Below are 6,000 nucleotides of genomic sequence, written 5' to 3' on the forward strand. Positions count from 1 at the left end.
GTGGTTTCTCAGGGGAAGGAAATTCACGTGGATGATGTTCATGCTTCATATTCTGACCTATTGCAGAATTTATGGTAGAAATAAGAGAGTCCAGCGGGCACCTGGGTAGCGCAGTCCTTATGCGTCTGCCTTCGGCTCAGGGCGTGATCCTGGCCTTCCACGATCAAGTCCCACATCAGGCTCCTCCTCTGGGAGCCTGCTTCTTCCTCTCCCACTCCCCTGCTGTGTTCCCTCTCTCGCTGGCTGTCTCTCTGTCAAATAAATAAAGTAAATCTTTAAAAAAAGAAAAAGAAAGAAAGAAGAGAGTCCAGAATTTTCAGTAGCCATATTAATAAAAGTAGAAAGAAACAGATGAAATTGATTATCATAATGTACTTCATTATCCCAACATATCAAAAATGTTATCATTTCACATATAATCAAGCTAAAATGCTTTTAATAGGGTTTTTTATATATTTTTGGATTTTATTTTTTGAAATCTTTAAAATCCAGCATGTATTTTACACTTCAAGCACATGTCAATTTGGACACAGTCTTCATCAGAAGAACTTAATCTGTACTCAGAATTAAAAATGGTTAGGGAGGACCTGGGTGGCTCAGTCCGTTGAGTGTCCAGCTCTTGATTTCTGCTCAGGCCATGGTCTCAGCGGGGAGTCTGCTTGTCTCCCTCTCCCTTTGCCCCTCCCCACCCCAGGCACCCATGCACACGCTCTCTCTCTCTGTCTCTAAAATAAATAAATCCCTTTTTAAAACCGAATAGTTAAAAGGTAGCTTCACATAGATAAATTGTTCCAAACATAGTTAATATAAATTGAATATGAGTTTTACGTTTAAATTTTGGATAATTGCCATTAAATTGAAAATTGAATTCCAATTTGCTGTACCACCCCAGGACAAAGGATGCCTACTCATCCTACATTTGGATAAAGAAGGAACTTACCTCAAATTGTGCTTTTGCCTGACAGGAAATGATTCTCTTCTCTAGATTAAAAAAAAGAAGAAGAAGAAGGAGAGAAAGAAAAAAAGTGTAACCATTCAAAGACATTTGGAATAGCAGAATGACTCCCAAGGCAAGATCAGAATTTCACTGCAAAGCTATCAATAATATTAACATATATATAAATATAAAGAGAGAATGTTTTAAGAGACTGGAGACAGAATAAGAGAGCAATATCTACCAATACACTAAAAATGGACTTGCATACTAAATGAGAGAGAAGAAGCAGATTAAAGCAGCGCTTTTCCTGATCTGCATAATATACCCCTCGGGGCAATCCACTTTTCTTGCCCAGATTCCTTGTTCACCAAACAACATTGTAATTGCTAATCTGGTTTCCTAGAAACCCTGAAACCTGTATGGGTATATCTCAAATGTAATGTTTCTTTCTTTCTTTCTTTTCCTTATATATTAAAGTTCATGATTATTTCTTTCCAAGATCCGAAAAATCATATTTCCTTGACTACATTTTTTTAAGCGCTGCTATTAGAAATGCAGTTCATCTGCAGAAGCCTCAGGGCTGACTATAAAGAACACAGGAGTCCCCTTGCCACAGTAGCACAGTAATTAGCCTTCTTTTTTTTTTTCAATACTGTGCTCTTTAGCTGTTTGCTTTTTTTCAGTATCAACCAAGCGTTTTACTAACTAGCTTGAGAAAAAGATGTCTGTCATGCTGGTAGCACACTCAGAAATTTGAAATTATTCATAGTCTAAACACACATTAGGGTTTAAGTGAAATGAATTAATTACCCTATTAAATGAAATTATAATTGATACTAATGTTATATGAATTGCCAGCCTGAAAATAAAATGTCATTAGCACAAAACAATAGCGGAGAGGAAAGTTTCTGGGTGACCAGCTGGTGTGGTAGCACCGTGAGGGTGACTCCTGCCTTGCTCCTGCAGGACACCATGGCTTTGCAGTCTGCTCTGGAAATTTCCTCCTTACGGAATGAATTGCAAAAGATATGCAGGACCTTCAGAGAACTAGAAAATAGATCATGTGCAAACAGATGAAAACATTTTTCTAGCCAAGCAAATATTGATACTGCTAGAGCTCGACCTACCATTACTGTGTGACCATTAATTTCAAAGAAAGGTCAAGTTGCAGATTTTAACACCAATAAGGCAAAAGTGGAACAGGAGTTTGAACATACCATAGAAAAACGCTGTAAACAATTTTACATTCTTACCTTTCATTGAGAAACCAACCCGAGGGTTAATTTGAAGAAAAAAAAAAAGATTTTGTGGCTGAAGAATGATAACTTCTCACATGTTATGATGTGTGAATAATATCACAGAGATATCTCTACAAAGTAGTATAACCAATTTTTAGAAAGTAGCAAAAAAATCTCTTCTATAACTTCATATTACTCTTCATATAAGACATAGGACCTAAACTGAAGAAAAAGAGGAATCCCAAAGTAAACACTACTGTTCCATCAAAGGATAACAAGTTAGCTAAACGCATGCCTTATGTAATACGCATAGGACACTAACTGGAAAATTCCAAAAGAAACAACAATGCTAATGTGATAGTTATATTTCCTGTAAGTTTTAGCATTCCCAGACAGATGCTAAGGATCATCTGTGGTCTCTAAAGTTAAGACATTTGTTTTATTTCATGAACATCCATTATCTTACCACTCCACTGAGTAAACAAATGGCTGATTTTAAAGACATAATAAGTGCTAATGAAAGGGAAATTTTTCTCTTCTCCCCACGTCTTGGGCTTGCACCTAGGGAATAGAAATTTCACCCGGGAAGAACAGCCAAAGGACACTCACTCTCTCCATCTCCACCCCGAGGGTGAGGGGCTTGTACAAATAAAGGCCTAGGATTCTGGAAAGGAAGAGTGAGGTGCGGGGTGGGGCGGGGGGGGGGGATGCTGAGCCAGAGCCCAAACAAATGGCATTTGTAAAAATCTGTAAACATCATTAGCCAGGTTACCCTCAAAATTTCTCCAGGGCCCGCCCTAGCCTGCTCTTAAAAGCCCTACCCTTTACTTGAACTTGCCCGGAGCAAGAGTAACTTAAGTGAATAGTAAGATATGCAGCTGGTCACACTCATCTGCCAGAAAGGACAGAACAGTCTCTTAAATCCGCTCGTGTGCAAATCCAGCTGCTCACGTGCAAATCCAGCTGCTCGCGTGCAAATCCCACTTATTACCAGCTCGTACGCAGTAAGCATCCCTGGGCAGGGTCTCTGCAAGCAGTTGGAGCAGATCCTGGGGGGATGCTGAAGTTCCCCAGTCTTTTCACCTGCAACTGAGCAAATACAACTGTCTTTGTCTTCAAATTGATATTTGTGTGTACGGTGGGGAAAGGGGCAGGGTGCATACCAAGAAATTTTGGTAACATCTCCAAAAGAAGCCACACATACTCACTTCTCACTATAACAGGAAGATTACAAAAGAAAAAGGAGACAGTAAGGTCCTTGAAGCTAGCTACTAGCATGTCTTTTCAGTCATCTTTGTCCTTAGTGTTCTATCCACAACACAGTGTCTGGAAAACCCAGGTGTTAACTATGCTGAATAGATAGGAGAGTCTTCCCAGGGCTACAAGAGAAGGTATTTGCTGATTTACCATTTTTATATTTAAGAAACACGTTAGCCAAAGAATGTTGTTATCTATGCAATGAGAACAAGTTTATTCCCAGCGCCACTTGGAATAATCTTCCAAAATTTGTTTGCCAAAACAGAAATTACCTCTCATGGAATTTCTGAACTTGCCATATTCACTACATGGTATTCAAGCTAGAGAACCTTTAGGGATGCGAATAGTCACCATCTATTTACAGATGCATCCTCAATCAAGAATAAATGAAGCAGATTTGTGTAGGCAGATGTTAAAGAGTTTTAAAGAAACAATTATCCCCAATTCTTTCTTAGGAAAAAATGTAAAGGAAATTCCCCTTCTTCTTGATTTACCTCAATGACTTAACATTACCGAACACAGAAAATATCCACAAAGCCAATAAACTGTCTCTGTTAATGCATTCACACATGTCATCTTACGTTTTTACCCATTATCCAAAATGTGGCCATTTTTTAATTTGCATTTCAAATCAAAGGTTATTTCTTTTAAGATGCAATGACTATAAGATGCACGGTGTAGACTTTGTAACATCAGAAGATGGAGGAACGCTGGACCCCCCGTCCATCTAAACTGACTCACCTCACATTAGCTATACCAGAGCTTGCAAAATGCCTCTTTGATGCATACTAATTGACCTGCTTACAATTTTTTACATAGTTTTAATTGCTTACAATATTACTTTTCTATCGCTGGGTGAAAAGTACTACATAGATAGCAACCTAAAACAACACCCACTTATTATCTCAGTGTCTATTGGTCATAAATCAGCTGGGCTCAGTTGGGTTCTCTGCTTAGGGTCTCACAAGACCAAAATGGAAGTGTTGGCTAGAATGAGCTCTCACTTGAAAACTCTGGGGAAGAATTCATTTCCAAGCTTATTCAGGTCATTGGCAGCATTCAGTTCCTTGGGGTCATGGGACCAAAGTCCCCATTTTCTTGCCGGCTGTCAGCCTGGGACTACTGTCAGCATCTACAAACTTCTCAGTCCTTGGGTGTGGCCCTCTATAGCTTCAAAGGCAGACTATCCCTCTGATGGTCTGTGATTATATTAGGCTTACCTAGACAATCAACCTTCTTCCACATAATGTACCAGTCGTGGGAGTAATAATACCACATTCTTGTAACAGATCCCATTCACATTCTAAGGGAAAATGATTACACATGGAAGAGGGTCATTAGGAGTCATTGTTAGAATCAAGCCTACCACACTTACTGGCATTTGAACATCAGGGTATTTCATATAGATATCCAGAAATCTGGTTCCTCTTCAAATCAAAGTTTCTAGCAACACTGGGCCACGTTCCACCACTAGAACCATTGGCTAGACTTGATAAATGACAGTCTCTTTCAGAGGAGCCCTCTTCAATGGACTGCACCAGACCCTACTGGTGTGTATTCACCCAGGTTCACTCTGTACATATTTCAGTTTTCCACAATCGCATTGCACAATAAGTAATACGCAACACAACATTTCTGACAGAGTACATATTCACACCTCTTCAAACCTAAATTTATCTAGGAAACTAATCATCTCAGTGATATCTGCACTTTAAAGATAATGAGACAATCTCAAGCTACACACTAATGTTCCTTTTGCCTCTCAAGACTGATTCCTATAATAACATTTCAATAACTTAGTAATTCTGAGCATGTACTGTCTTTTGGGCTGATAAGTGAATAATATTGCACAAATTAAATGCTACCACTGAGTTAGCCCATGCAAAAGACACAAATGTACTCTCAGCGGACAAATGTATTCCCGTGTAATCATGCCAGCAGCAGAAAATGGAATCTGTCATAAAAAATAAATTATCCAAGAGTCAGACCATGTTCACACAGCCCGGCACTAAATTTCATTTCCTCGTTCTTCAGCTGAGAGTCTAAACAAACACTTATAAAACAGTCTGAAAGACCACAATGTTTGTCAAAGTTGGATTCCGCAGCCTCAGAATTCAGATGTAGGAAACCGTGGCAGTTGGGAGGCCTGCTGCTTCTCCTGTGCTGGTTTCTCTGTGATCACACCCTCATTCAACTAGATTTTCCAGGTTCAGAAGGCATAAAGGTGCAGACAGAGGTGGCAAATCGGGCCATGTACTTTGGGGGACTGTAGGAGGGGAGGCTGGAGCTGACGAGGGTTAAAGTAATGGGATTAGCTATAGGTTGTTGTGGGCCAGACTGTGGAGGCTACATGTCAGGGTAAGAAGTTTGGAAATTTTTCTGTGGTGAACAGGGATCTCATTTGGAGTAGCAGAAGAGTACAGCAGTTAGAAGCATAGCCCTTAGGGACACCTGGGAGGCTCAGTCAGTTAAGCATCTGCCTTTGGCTCAGTCATGATCCCGGGGTCCTGGGATCAAGTCCCTCATTGGACATCTTGCTCATTGGGGAGCCGGCAAATAGATAAATAA

The sequence above is a fragment of the Ursus maritimus genome, unplaced genomic scaffold (assembly GCF_017311325.1).
Source record: "Ursus maritimus isolate PB19 unplaced genomic scaffold, ASM1731132v1 scaffold_21, whole genome shotgun sequence".
NCBI classification, from domain to species: domain Eukaryota; kingdom Metazoa; phylum Chordata; class Mammalia; order Carnivora; family Ursidae; genus Ursus; species Ursus maritimus.